Here is a 15,200-nt window from a genome sequence, read left to right as displayed (position 1 = left end):
TGTTCATTCAGTTCAAAGCTGCTTTCTTAGCCTGTTCATCATACAATATCCCTTTTATCAGAATCAATTGCACTCTCCAGTTCCATTAAAGAAATGTTAGAGAAAATAGCATTTTTTTTCCTCTTAAAGAGAATTTCATCAGATATCGTTTTAATTTCAAACTCGCTTACACAGATGAGACAGCCTCCATTGTATTTTCAGCTTGCTAAAGTTAGGAGTCTAGTCCAAAATAGTTATCTATGGTTGTCCCGTAGTCACTGGGGTCTCTGGAGAGTGGTTCAGCCTGTCTGCGTTAAATGGCTGAAGTCAGCCAAGATGAAATACTGTTAAATGAAGGGAATGATGGAAAAGGAATTCAAACAGATACAGTTATCGGGTTTTCCGAGCCACACACACAACCCTCCAGTGAAAATTCATTCCTATTTGCAGGGTTAAATAGTCTAGTGTATTTTGATGACAGAAAGAATTAAAGCTGGTATAATAAAATGAGAAAAATAAACTGTCAGTGAATAACCTTTGAATGAATGCATAAAGAACTAAAGTTGCTGAAGAGCAATAAGATTTTTTGAGCATTACAAATTGATGGCTCCACTGGAATGATGACCTGTAATCATAATCACGAACACTGATTTCAGCATCGTATTTGTTTGAAGAACGGAAGTATCATTTAATTAACAGATTGCTATTATCTATACTGATAGGGAAAACAACTTTATTTTCTGATATAGAAGTATAAGTTTTTTTTTTTAAAGGATGATAGGGAAAATTTTAAGTGAAACTTTAATGAAAGATGACAAGGCTATAGGAGGCAAGAGAGGGGTGTCTTTCACCACGCTGCTGCCGGGCGCGGCCCCCCCCCCCTTTTCTTTTCGTCCTGGTTTAATCCATTCTTCTTTAAGACAGTCAAATCAAGGCAGAATACAAGGCAGAATACACAGTAACATTTGTTTTCTGTGGCAGGATAGCTACCTGGCAATTCAGAAAAATGTTAAATCCCAGAAACAATTTCGATCTTTCTCCCAGACTGCTGTCTTGTAGCAGGAATGTTCCCTTAGGGCCAGGCTTCCGAATCACTGCCTGTCGGCTCCTTGCTGCTGCCTGAGATAAGTTATCTGCTTGTGTGTGGATTTGAAAAATGAGCATGTAGACCAAAAAAAAAAAATCCCAACACAACAACAAATGGCTCCCTCAAAAGTCTTACTGTGTTTGTCAAAGTCCTTTTTGATGTGCTTACATTTCAAAAATTATTACTGAGCATGGAAGCAGTTTCCTGAGAGACATGTCCTGCTGTGGTGGGTGGGTGGATTTAGAAGAAAAAAGCAAGAACAAAAAGGTCTTGAAATTGAAAATAAATTGCTTCTCAAGCCAAGATAAGAAGGTAGAAGTGTGGAGGAAATATGGTGGGATCAAACCATGATGAGGATGGACATTTAATTAAGAAAGAACAAATTGATCACTATAGGAGGGGTTTTTATTCCTTTTCTTTCATCTTTCTGGGTTGTGCTCTTCTGTAGCATGAGAAGACAGCCAGCCAATACCATTTCTCAAGCCCTGAAGCAATAACATTCACCCAACACCCACACTCCTGTGTTTAGTAGTACATCTCCACCAAGCAGCCAGTCAGCTGGTTACATTAATGAACATTTCAGCTCTGAGAGGACACGCGAGCTCTGGTTATCTTGCTCTAGGCCTGCTGTGCCCTCCTAACAACCAGCCACACACATGCATAGGAGCAACATGAAACAAGCTTCAGGTTCCAGAAACAACACCAGGTAGAGGGGCATTCCAGCAGCAGACAGCAGGACGGGTGTCCCAGAAGAACACAAATAATCACTGTTGTTCTTGTGTTGCCTCCAACTCCCTCAAAATGCGGGCCATTAAGGGGATAGGCAGAGGCAGGGAAAAGCTGCCTCACAAATCACTCCAACGAGACCCTGGAGTGAAAATGGAGTCTGCTTACAATTGCTAATGAGGTGTCAAACAATTTGTTTCTTCTTCTACTGCATGTTTTGTTCTGGGAGGAGATAAGTTCTGACCAGACACTACTTTGAATGTCGTAGAGTTGTGAGCCTTAAGCAACAGCCTTGACCTCTGTTCACTGCTGTGGACAGGGCATTCTGCCAAGTGTGGGAGGTAGGAGTTTGCAGACACTTGTCCCTGGTCTCTGTAGGACTCCAAATGCAGCATTTCAATGTGTGCTGTGTCCATTTGTCTGTGGGAGCCTTCATCTGTGAACCTCCTGGAAGCTCCCACTAGCCAGATGTGGTGCTGGACATCTGAAATTTTAAGGCTCCATGCACATAGCGTAGAAAACAGTTTGGGTCTCAGCAAGTTCTTTATTGACTTTGAAAGGAGAAACATCAACTTGTTCTCAAAGAGTCCTCCTCAAGCTACAAGGAGTTTCAGTTCACTGCAGGTAAGTTTGATGTTTATCGAAATGGTAAAAACATTGGAGGTCTGGAAACTTAACTACATACCTCTTGCAACATCAGGCTACCTGGCATCTCCAGAAAAAAAAGACAGGAGCAGCAAAACAAGAGGGTTTTCCACCCAAAACTGGTGGGAGCCTTTACTCAAAGCTTTGTACGAAGAACTAGATGCAACTTGCAGATGTTGTGATGTGTTCACTTTACCAAGGTTTGCAAGAGACTTGGATAGGATTGTAGCTGGTCTTCTCAGTGTGGTGGCAACAAACCACCTGTCTTAGTGCACTGAGCCCCTGTTCAGCTTTTAAACTCACAAAACAGCATTGGGTAGCTATAAGGAGACACAGCAATAGCAGGCAGAGCCATGCTCCCATCTTGGGGCTGGGAGGCACTGCAAGATTTGGGAGGGGAGAGGAGGAAGATGAGAGTGGGAGTGATCTAGGGCAGGGCTTGCAGGTGCTGGATCTAAGCCTTAGCTATCATTAATGATGCAGAGATTACGAACACAGGAACCTGATGTAACAATTCTGATACAACAGGAAAATAGCCCTTTACCAGCTGAACTGTCACATGAAGAGCCAGCTCCAGGAGACCTCTGTAGATCTTGGACATTCAAGCTCAAGAGTATCATTAAACCAAACCATGCTGCCCTTTCACAAGGGCAGTCAAGAAACCAGATCCCAAACATCCTTTCTCCCCAGATAGCCGGATTTGGATCTTGAGTGCTAGGGAGAAGAGGGAGACAGGGAAGGGGGAAAAAGAGTGGGAGCAGTGGGAATTAAAAAATGCCAGCTCTTTGCCATACAGCACACTGGGATGTTGGAAAACAAGGAAAAAAGATTTAAGAAGTGACACTTTTGAAATCTAGCCAAAGCCAAACCATCAAAATGGGACACTGCCTCTTTAAGTGCAATGCTGCACAAATGAAGGGAAATTAATTAAGTATGGGAGGCCGGTGTGGCGCCGCAGAGAGAACACACAATCTAGGACCCGCATGCCAAAGCTGGGATGGAAAAGAAGGTGATCTGTCATTTTCTGCCTTTTTCTTTTTAAAGACAAAATATATTTTTGAGAATTGACCAAGCAATTACCGAAATTAAAGAAACTGGAAAAGCAAACAGTGGCAAAAATGCCCTAATCTTTTTTGGCAAATGGGGCAAGAGGGATGAGGAAGAATTGGAGCTGCTGTTCAAGGTGCTCCTTATTAATACAAGGCACAGGAAAATAAAACAGAAGCTCACAACAACAGCTTTTAACTCTTCCATGGCCAAGTCTCTCCTGGGAAGAGGAGATCTCCAACCCATTCCTTACCAGAGGGCTTGGAGCAATCTCCTCCTTTATTTAAAATTGAACTCACTTTTACTACCCAAGTTGGCAATAATCCCATGAACACCAGTACACAGCCTTCCCAAACTTCACTTTTTACCTTCTCTTTTATGTGAAAGATGTTCTCCAAAGAAAGGCTTTAAAGTCATGACTTCAGGCCTGGTCACATAGGAGGGCAGCGGTCAGAATCGCACAGACATTTGTTAAAAACACTCCTCATTTATAAACATCTGCAGCAGAGAGGAGCTGCCTTTTGTTTTATGGATGGGTGACTGCTTCCACAGATTAAATTTAATGCCAATTTCAGGACATGTGTTTCGATGCTGCATTTCACTTTGTTTTGCTTGTCTCAAATTTGCCATTTCCTGGTGCTTTTTACCCAGTTGCTTCTCAGCCTCACTGTCTGCAGTGCCATCCCACCAGCTGCTGGGTTTTTCTTCCCTTCCAAATAACCTACCCTGCTGCTCAAAAGGGAGACAGGCTTATGTCCAATTCTGTAAAATAAATCACTTGATTCAAAGGGTGCAAATAAGATTTCAGGCTTTTTTTTTTTTTTTAAAGCTGGTCTCATGATGTCTCTGGACACTTAGGGATTTTCAATCAAGTTTGTTTTTCTATTCCCATTTTGCCTGCATTCCCTCTCCCTACGCCAAGAGAGGAAGAAGCAGTGACTACAACCATCTGTGGCTAAGGAGGTGTCTCTGCAGCCCTCTAACAGGCTCCCAGACCCCTGGCATTGGCACCAAACTGCAATGCCACCTTTCCCCTGAGCTTCTGCCAGGGCAGCACGAAGAGCCTGGGAGTGAGGGAGTAAATACAGCTTAGCAGTGAGCCCATTTGCAGGCCTCAGGGGTATCTGAAGCCCTGAGCCAAGAAGCAGGGGCTTTGCTTCTCCCTGTGATGCACCAGTGGGGAAAAGTTCAGGACAGGAACATGGAGAGACTCCCCTTTGTACCCCATCCCATTGCCTCTACAAAGAATTTTAACTGCATTGTGCTGTAATGAGCCATGCCCAAACTACTGTTTTCTGGCCCTGTGTTTATTTTATTTCCTTATTGTAATGAAACTCAGATGGCTGCTGTTTACACTAGCACAGCACAGCACGAGCATGCTCGATTCAGTCTAATTAGCTGCAAGTGGTTTTTGGAATTATGGCAGAGGAAAGAACAAATTTTTAGTAACTACTTTAAATTGAAGCCCTCATTTATTTTCATTATAGCTAGACAAAAGCAATATAACATTTCCTAGCCCTTCCCATGCAGGGCTTCGGCTCGGGTGCATGGGGCTGCAGTGGGCTTGCAGAAGCTCTTCCCTTACCCTCCCTGGGTGGAGAAGCTGCACATTTCCCACGAGACAAATGGGACCAGTCCCAGCAGCAGGGTGGGAGCAGGGAACAGGGGCTAAGCCAGCCTCAAGGCTTTCAGATTTTGACCACACAAGTGAAACAGGATTCCAGCTGCTGCCGTAAGCGGCTGCCCGGGTGCTTTGTCCATCGTGTAACACGTCTGGTGCTGAGGTCACCTCCGGTCCTGCAAGAAGAGCAGTTTGTGTTTGCAAGGCAAATGCCTGGGAGCAACAAGGCTGAGGTTCTGGTTTTAATTCACTGCTAAACGGATCCAAGTCCTGATGAAATCCATGGAAAGGCTTCCATTGCCTTCAAGCCCTAGACAATGTTGGGTAAGTCACAAACTTTGTGAACCCTATAGGCTGCGGATCTTATCACATGTTTGTGAAGGACAAGGACATCAGGGCCAGCCCAGCAGAGCCCTGGGGTTGGGTTGGCAGTGCTGGGTTGATGCCTGTGCACAGGCTTCCCCCACAGCTGTGGTGCAAAAGAAAAAAAAATATCAATACTGCAACTAGAGTAGTCTGGAGCATTTGAATAATAACATCAAGTGCATTTGTAGCTATTAAAGCTAAGTGCTTTTCTATGATTTAGCAACTGTTCATGTTGTTTCTTTATTTTTTGGCTTTTTTTTTTTTAAGATATTGGAAAAAAAATGACTTCAACCCCCAAAAAAGAATACCACCAATATTTCCAGAAGAAATGCATATATGCTTGATGATCACAATCAAAAATAGTCATGCTGCATTTAGAGCTTGACAAGAGGCTGCTACGAACACCAGAAAGCACTGAGGCAGTGATAGGAACACATTCCTTTTGAGAAGCATCCTGTGACTCCCCCCAGAAGGAGCCTCTCAGCCAGGGACCGAAAGAAGATCAGCTTTAGGGGAAGGGCGTACCTGCAAGACCGACATTTTTAATGGTTGTCTGGGATAAAGATAATGTTTACTTATTTTTTTTTTAAACTGTCAAAGAGGTGATGAAGAAGTGATGAGCCACAGTCCCAAGACACAAAACTGGCATTTATAGCTTGCAAAGTACAAATACTTAAAGGAACTAATAAAAAAGTATTATCAGTTTTGCCTTCAGAAAATGCAAGGGTCACCAGTATGAAAGAAAAAAAATTAGCTTCCCAAGGAACGTGGCCCCACAAAGCTTCACAAAGAGCTTTGGCATACTCAGACCCATCGTAAAATTGGAAGAATCTGAAACATTGTCAAGCAAAGGCTTTTCTACCGCACAAAAAGACCACGTTGACTAAGTTCATTTGCATGATTCATATAAACCATCAGTGAGGGAGGCTTTTTGATAGCTTTAAGCTATTAAAGTGAAATTGAAAAATGAGATTTGCAGGAAACGATCCTGTCCCCCTTCTTCACAGCCACATCTCTATGCTACAAAAATCTTATCACCTGGGCAGTTTTTAAAGTTGTTTTTCAGCTACTAAATACTGCTGCAATCACAGACATTGGGGATGTGGGATAACAGCAATGTTTTCTTCTGATTTACTAGGAATCAAGTATGGCAACCCAGTTTCAGTTATAATAGAAAAAATTGACTATCTTGATAAAATACCACCTCAGCATGTACATAAACCCAAACTTCCTAAAATCCAGCCTGCATTTAAACGCACAGTTTAGTTACCTATGCCCAGGTTGTTTCTCTGTAAACCAGCTCCTCACTGTAATGCAAATAACTACCACTGTCCTTAAAAGCTCGAGACCCTCCACCTATGGCACATAATCTTTAGGTTATGTATTTGAGTTGCATGTTGCTACGGAAGATACTTGAGTTATTCAGACTACTCTCATACCAGAAGAAGGTACCCTCAAAAGCGTTCTGTTGAGAAGCACTGTTGATTCCAAAGAGGCAGCTGATTTTTTAAGTTATAGCTTTTCAGATACTGAAATCATCTTTCCAGGTCAAATAGCTTTTTAAAAAATATATTAGGTAACACATTTGTTAAAACTACTTTGAGCTAAAGCACACTCAGATTAAGCTGCAATATATATTATTTACAATAGATCTATTTTCCAAAAGGTTCCTGTATGTTGGATGCAGTGTTGCCAACTGTCAGTAAATTTACGAACAGCTTGTAAATTTAAGTGCTTTCCAGAGAGCTATTGGTATGTGTGTAAAATACTCATTTTGTTCCTAAAACATGGCAAGACATTTTTTTCTGTGCTTGAAAAATAAGGAAAAAAACCCTCATAAATAATATTATTGAAGTGATGACGTATCAGTTTCTAAGAAGAAACTGAAGTAACTCATTTGTGAGCCCAAGTACCAGCTTTTTCTTGCCTTTGGTGGCTCAGAAGATACTAATATCTCTATGCACTTTCAAGGCAAGAACCTCCACAAAAAAAATGAAGGGCTGCCTCATTCCTCCTGTGGAGATGCATGCCGTTGTGCTGTGCGAGTGAAGGGAAGCTGACAGCAGTAATAATGAGGACAGTAAATCGTCCAGTGCCATTACTTATACCAACACTCAGATTTGGAAAGAAGGCTTCAATCAAAACAAGCATTTGATAAAAAAATAATTTAAGAAGTAGAGGTAAGGCCAGAAAAAGGATGGCTTGTCATGTCCAAACCCTACACAGGGCTGAAAAAACATTTTCATCTGAAGAAAGAGGTGCCAAGTCTGGATACGCCACCACAGCACTAACAGAAAGACAGCAGCCTACTTTAGTAAGTACCCAGCAAAGTCAACCCAAGTTTGCTTTCCTAAGCCTGACTCTTACAAATCCAAACAGAAATAACCCCTTTTCTCAACCCAAGAACCACTACAGATCATTTTCTACAGGCCCTTATAGCTTGAGAGCAGGCTTTGGACCCACAGCCAGAAGGAACATCTTCTCCCTCCTAGGGAGCACCTAGATAACAAACCCCAATTAGCAGCTTCAAGGTGTTTACAGGTGTTTGGGATGGAGATGCCAAAAAGGCTAGAAAAACACTGATTTTGTTAACTTTGCAAGACTCCTAGCAGTGGTATGGGAAGCAGACTTTTCTCCATGGAGATGAGGGGAAAACAGGTTTTTGCTAGCCTCTGCTGCCAGGATGCAATGTCTGATCCCTGCTTTACTCCTTTATATAGCTGATACCAAAGCTGTTAACTCATTGCAAACAGCTTTGGATATCTGGAGTTTTATTAGCCATTTTAGTGGAAACATAGAACTCTGAACTTTGTTAGCAGAATAAATGGAAAACTTTTCAGTACAGCTTAAAACACATTTGCATTTTAAGTTATTTTACACATCAGGTTAAACTCAGCCACCAAACTGAACTGGATTTCGGAAAGAAAGAGCAAGGACTCAGGATGATCTAAGAGGTGAAGGAGATAGCAGGCTCTTTAATTAGAAAAGAAAATGGGTTAAAACACCAGCCTGGGTGCCCCTCTGAAGTCCCCTAAGGACCACAGGACTGTCTGGGCAGTGACCAAGGGGGGCCAGGCAGGCTGAACCTGCTTGCTGCCACCTGGCAGCAGAGGAGCAGAGCTCTCAAGCTGCTGGGTCTCCATCCCCAGGACCACACTGCCAGGCTGGTTTTACAGCTGTTTGAAATCTGTTATGATTACCTAAGCTATACATCCTGCAACAGATGCAGCACCTTGGCTCTGAAGAGGGGCCCTATAATGCCCTGTATAATAGTAATAAACATGATTGTTATAAAAAGATAAGGTTACAGCACATTACTCGACGCCAAGCTCCAGTTGACTGTAACTTTAAGTTTTGGCTGAGCAAAGAGCCAGAGAGAGATTTTAAAATTCAGCAGTAGTAGCTATTCAGAGGGTTGTTCTAGTACTCCTGCCAGGAAAAACTTCAAGTGAAAGGTCTAATTTATCACACATTGGGGTTGCAAACCTGTGCTCTGGGTACCAAGGCAGTCGCTTGTCAGGTTTCAGAAAAAGTCTGGAGGAATCCCTGGGTTCGGAAGTGGTGAGAATTCCAGCTCCCTGTTCTCGCTGTAACACTGCTTGCTTGGAAGAACATGCCCTGCCCATACAGGCACGTGCAGAAAGGATGGAGTTGTCCTCGTGTCACTTTGCTATCTTCCCCCATCACTAAATAAGTAGTAGTCCATTTCTGAGGCACAGCTTTGGTTCTAAAAATGTCTTTTCACACAAATCTGATACAGAAACCGCCTGTGTTGACACAAAGAAAATTGTACTGGGGATTTTTTTTTTTAAAAAAAACTCTCCACAGGGAGAGAAGCAGATGGGTAGTTATCTACTTTATTTACCACAGGAGGACTGCTCTGAGTTGCTTTTGACAGTAGCTTTCTCTTGTGTTTCTTTTTGGTTGTCTGTGACTATAAAGCACTTACGAGCCACTTCAGACATGACATTTTGATGTGAAAGTCAATACACACCTCTGCCTTCGAGTCTGAGGAGCTGTTGCAAAAACATGCATCTCATTGATAAAAGCTCTTCAGTGTTAATGGGACTGAGATTAAGTACCTAACAGCTGCTTAATTTGATCATCATAAACATCCCAGAGAGTGACAGATCTGCTTAGTTAATTTATAGCAATTAGAACAATAATCCCCCATGAAATAGGTCCAATTGCCTTGAGCAGCACACTTATCGCAGACTTCTGCCTCCTAGGAGCTCTGTACCTACCGGTGAGCAGTACCAGCACCAGCCACAAAATCAACCTGGAGGAGGGTTGGCAGGCCCTAGCACAAACCCTTTTCCTATTGACCTTATGAAAGTTACAACCTGTGCAAACCTTTCCCCACAACAAATCCTAGAAGATTCCATAAATGTTTGCTATCCCCCGTATTTTAGGAATATAAAGGCATAATGCATCACAGTTACCGTTCATACAACTTGGGTTTCACGTACCATGCACTGTCATGCATGTGGCTTAATTTGTACTCTACAATACCTTTCAGAGACTCAAGCCACTGAAGCATCATGAAACCAGTGGATTCACTCCCCACACTGAAGTGCTCTAGACCCTCACTACACGTACGTGTCCTTTGGGGCAGGCAATGCCACAGGTTACACTGACAGAAGGGAAGAACCTTCACCCTCCAAAACGTCCTGGTCAGCTGTGTCCATAACGGAGGGCACCTTCCAGACATCATTTGACTGATCAGAGCTGTTAATTTTGCTGTAGAACATTTGGCTACAGAAAGCTCATTTCTAAGTACGCTTCAACACAAGACTTGGTCATCTCATGGCATATATAGCATTTAGCATTAAGGCCATATTCAGGGATGTTTAGCAGCAGGGGGCTTTGTGGCCTAACCATGGGATTCCCAATACTTGCACTGGGCACAGTGCTGTGCGTGGGGACAGAGCAGCTGCCACCCACCCCAGCCACATTTCAGCACTCAGCCAAGTGATTCATACCCATCACACGTCCACAAGATGTTTGCAGCTTGGTTTGGGGTGGAAGGTGTGACAGCAGATACGTTCCTATCACTCATGCAACAATAAAGGGTATTCCAGCCATGCAGCTTTGCAGTGAAATGCACATCCACTGTCCCACCTCTACCTGGCAGGAGACACTGAACCAGTGACACCACACCAAGGACGTGGGTTTGCAGATGTGTGCTTTTTCTCTCCTTTCTCCAGCTGGAAACACCTAAGGCCTAAGCAAAGCCAGCAGAATGCAGGATGTCCTTTTGATCTCCTTGAGAAGATCAGAAGCAGAAAAAGGCAAGTCACACCCATCAGCTTCCAGAAGAGGAAATTGTTTAGGCTCAGCCACAAAGGATTCAAAAAATAAAATTATGGATTTTATCCCTTTCTCACTGAAGCTTCAGTTTAAAGAACGCAAGCCACCAGCACAAACCTAGGAAATCTCTTCATCATAAACACCAGACAAGAGAATTTCTAACCAGTGACCTGTTTCTGGATAGAATTAAATAACTGAAAAGGCAAAAATGGGCAGAGAAAAAGAAAAAAGGAACTCAACACAGCCATGAATGAGACTTTTAGGGCCTTAAAAGAGACAGGTTCTCTCCAAATCTGCAGGAAGAGAGCATTCCACAAAGCTCCCTCCATGCTGCCTGCTCCCCCAGACCTGCTGGGACCACTTCTGATGCCAGCTGTCTCTGTAGCCCATTCAGCTCCACATTGCTCGTTTGAGGCTGCCAACAGGGGTGCTAATTAGCACCAGTTGCAGCAGACAGCCTTTTGCTGATGTGGGCAAGAATCCATTGGGAATGTGCTGGAGACCACCAACTCAATTTGCAGAGATATTTTTATTTTAATGTTTTTGCTATCCTAGATACCTTGAGCTGTTTAGTTAAAGGAATCCTCCCAGGAGTTGTGCGGGAATATATGCATACCTATAGAAAAACCCAGGCATTATGCACACCGAATGCATATCGCGGGCTAATTATAATTTCCCTGCAGATGCCAATCAGAACAAGTTAAAGCCATTGAGTGGAGGAGAAAAAAATGCATCTGTGGTTTGCAAGGTAGGTGTACTTGACATGTCCTTTTATTAATTCTAATTATAGAGATTCCACAAATGGATGTCAAACATTTTCAGGGTGTTTTGCTAAAAAATTTCTGTGATGGAAAAAGGAAGAACTCCACCCCAGCAGATCATTTCTTCTTGTTTGTTTTACTATTTTCACTGTTTTCTTACTTTTAGGGCAACCAAGAGAGAGAAAGAAGAGAAAAAAGATCCCTTCTGGCCTATGCTCAATTGCTGTATGCCCCTCAGCTGAAATGGAAAGCAAATATTCCCAGAATCTGTTCAATTCAAACAAACCAGTTGGCCAACACCAGCCTTAGGGAAAGAGTTAACTGGAACGGTAGGAATAATTCCAGTAGCTGGATAGATGGGTCCTTGTGTCTCCTCTGGAGCACAGCTCATGTCTCCTGCCTCCCCCCCTCGATCTGCAGGCCGTGCTCCTACTCATGTTCTTCTCCACAAGCTTTTTCCTGCCTGGAAGTTGCAGTTCATGATCCTCCAGGGATCCAGTGCAGCCAACAGCCCTTATTCAAAGGAACCAAGCTGAAATACTTGCTCAGCTTCCACTGGGTTTGATCAGATTGAAGGAGGGGAGGGGTGGAAGTTAATTGGGATGGAGAGCATCTGTCTTATTTCTCCCTTTTTGAAGGGAGAGACTTCCTTGGTCTCTGCTAGCGAGGAGTCAGAGCCATTGCCTTTCCACATGACTCCTGTGTTTATAATGGACCTGAAGTGGGAAAGTGTCTGTGCTTTAAATCCCAAGATCGACCACGGCACAAGATAACATCTAATATAACAGCACCTATTTTTGTTTGTTTAGGCCACTCCTACAAGGTCACTACTCGAATCCCTACTTTTTGCAGGGCATGTCAGCTCTTGCAGCTCCTTCCATACATCAGGGTGCACGTCCAGCAGAGTCCCAGCCTGCCTACAGCACACTTTGCTCTTTAACCCTTTTTCCTCCTAGGCTCAGCCTCTGCTCCCACCCTACATCCTCTCACAGTCCATCTTATCAGATGACAAACCTGGGTGCCTTAAGAACGAGGACAAGGGTAACAGCAGCCTGTTGGTTTAGAAATTAGAGTAGGGTTTGCAGAAGGATTAGACACAGTTCCACTGAACTGCACATGGCCTGCTAAGAACTGGCCCTCGCATTAAGCACAAGAAATAAATGTATGCTTCAGTTAGAGAACCAAATGCATTGGAGATTCCTTATTAATCACCCTTGCACAGCTGCCAGCTTCTGCCAGACCACACGAACAAATGATTCACAAAGCTCTCCACCTTCTCTTACCTCCCCACTCACACACCAGCCACACGTGCTTCCCTGCAGAGGAAAATCCTCAGCCTCACACACGTCTGGATACATCAGAACTCAAAGACCTCCTCTTCCTTCAGGAGTGTCTGAGCAGGATCATCAGCTGCACCCAGGGCCCTGGCCCCAAGCTTGAGAAGAGGGATCAGACTTCACCAAGAGCAATGCAGCTGCATGTGCTTACAGCAGCAGAGAATTTGGGCTGAGGCCCAAATCTTCAAAGGGACTGAATTGCCTAATTTCTATTGGAATAACTTGGGGTTAGACACCTAAATACTTTCGAAAAGCCAGGTCTGTTTTTTTTTTTTTTTTTTTTGAATTAAAAAGCATAAGCCCAGACAAAATTAGTATTAAAAAGTCTTAATGGGCTATTCTGAAGGAGTACTCCTAATGGTTATTGCTCTTGACTGGCTAATAAATTATATTTTTATTTGCCAATAAAACAATAAGAATTTTTGGTTATTCTACTTTCAGAATAAATTATTCCTTACCTCCTAAGTGTTGGCAAATGGTAAAACATGCTATAGAATATCAGATGATTCATGTATCAGAGAAATAGTGGAAACCTACCCTAAGTAAACAAAAGAAAAACAAATGCGTTGTAATCTGCATCTCTGCAATTCATTGTTACAGTCCTCCATCAGTGAATGACCTGACAGAGACTGTCTCAAAAAAAATTGAGATTGCAGAGCTACACGGTAGGTGGGATTTGTTGTATGAAGCCAGGAGAAAAGCAGCTGTACAAGTGTAAGGTTTTTGGCTTTGTTGTAGGTAGATTTTTTTTTTCCCCAAGCTATATTAAACTTTGGGAGAATAAAAATGCCTTTTGGTGAGGTCACCTAAACCAATCTGTCACCCATCTGCTTTTGCAAGCAACAGCAATGACACACTGCACAGTGAAAAATGCAACGGAATTGCAAAAAAAAAAAAAAAAAGAAGAAAGAAACAACCCCCCCACTAAACTACTAGCCACAGATGCAAGGTGTCACAAGCAACCCAACCTTTCGAAGAGGGCACACAAGTATCACCTCCAGCACTGGGTTTCGTATCATCACTTCAGGGTAAGCTTGGAGGGAAATCCTTTAAAATTCAAGTTCCCCCTTCATGTGATTGAAATTAATAACTCCAAGCACCTGAAGAGTATTGCTTTCTTTCTGCAAGGGGCAAGTTATCCTTCAGCATCCAAAGGAGTTTTCAGCAAGAAGAATTTCTCCAGACCAGACATAGATGCCAGTACTAATCCTTGAAAAGATCCAGACTGAAGTAAAAATAAAACAATAATAGAAAACAACTAAAACTAAGAGTTAAATATTTCATCTGACCAAAATGGGAAAGAATAGTTACTACGTGACATACAACTTCTTTGTCACAGGATTACATTGCTAGTCAAGATGACATCCCTTGATTTCCTAATCGATAATAATCAGTCCAATCTAACAAAGATAATATTCATATTCAGGCAGCAGCTTCCCCTTGATGTTCTCAAAACATTTAACCAGGAAATCAGGTTCCATTTATTTATACCAGGAAATATATTTATACCGGGAAACCATTTATCAGAAGCATCAGGAGTCTCATCTTTACCCTACACAATCCTGCTAGACCTGAAGACAAGCTAGGGAAACACTTTCCTCATAAAGCCACTCCTTTTCCACTTCTATGTGATTTTCTGCTCACACCACCTGGAGAGGCATTTTCAGATACAAACCCCAAAGCAGCTCCTGAGATAAGGCCACCTCCAGAGCAGCACAAACACCAAACAGGTTAGCCCAAAATGACCCAGCGAGCCCAACCAGAACAAAGATAACAGCTTTGTAGAAGAGCTGCAGACAAATTGGAAGGAAGGACCAACATCACATCCCAAAACACCAGTTATGCTTCCAGCTGTGAACCACTACATATACTGAAACCAAAACATCCTTTCCTTGTAAGCATTCTCTTATGAAGCCAGACAGCACCTAGGCTTTATCAGGAACAGAGCTGCAATAGGGAGAGAAAATAGCGCACAGTCCCTTACCTTTTGCCCATCAGAGCTCCCAACAGAAACCTTCCCTCTATTGACCAAGCTCAGCCTTAGGGCAATATTACCTGGAGCCTGACCTTAAGTGCTGCACCATTTGCCCAACCTACCCCCTCCCCCCCCCCCCAATTTCCTACAAATTTTGCTTAATTTCAAAGACCTGGCAGAAGCACCCAGCCTAGAGTAATACAGCTGATGGCAATCACAATATCTTTCATTCGTTACCAGCTGGGAGAGGTTGGGTTGTTTACACTACAGTGCTGTTAGAATTAGGAAGTCATTCTTTATTTTATTTTATTTTATTTTATTTTATTTTATTTTATTTTATTTTATT

At 42.8% G+C, this 15,200-nt stretch overlaps 1 long non-coding RNA gene across 1 annotated transcript in view; it reads right to left on the bottom strand.

Annotated features, from left to right (window-relative positions):
• Positions 1–4,565: 4,565 nt before the first annotated feature.
• LOC118176041 overlaps positions 4,566–15,200 on the bottom strand; it is a 17,396-nt gene continuing 6,761 nt past the window's right edge. Inside the window, exons 2-3 of the long non-coding RNA XR_004755261.1 lie at positions 8,958–9,291; positions 4,566–5,574 (exon numbers count right to left, since the gene is read on the bottom strand). This is a non-coding gene — a long non-coding RNA (uncharacterized LOC118176041). The remainder of the gene's footprint in view (positions 5,575–8,957; positions 9,292–15,200) is intronic.

This window comes from Oxyura jamaicensis, chromosome 18 (assembly GCF_011077185.1).
Source record: "Oxyura jamaicensis isolate SHBP4307 breed ruddy duck chromosome 18, BPBGC_Ojam_1.0, whole genome shotgun sequence".
NCBI lineage: Eukaryota > Metazoa > Chordata > Aves > Anseriformes > Anatidae > Oxyura > Oxyura jamaicensis.
Note: the sequence above shows the minus strand (reverse complement) of the source record. Positions and strands in the feature narration are given on the sequence as shown.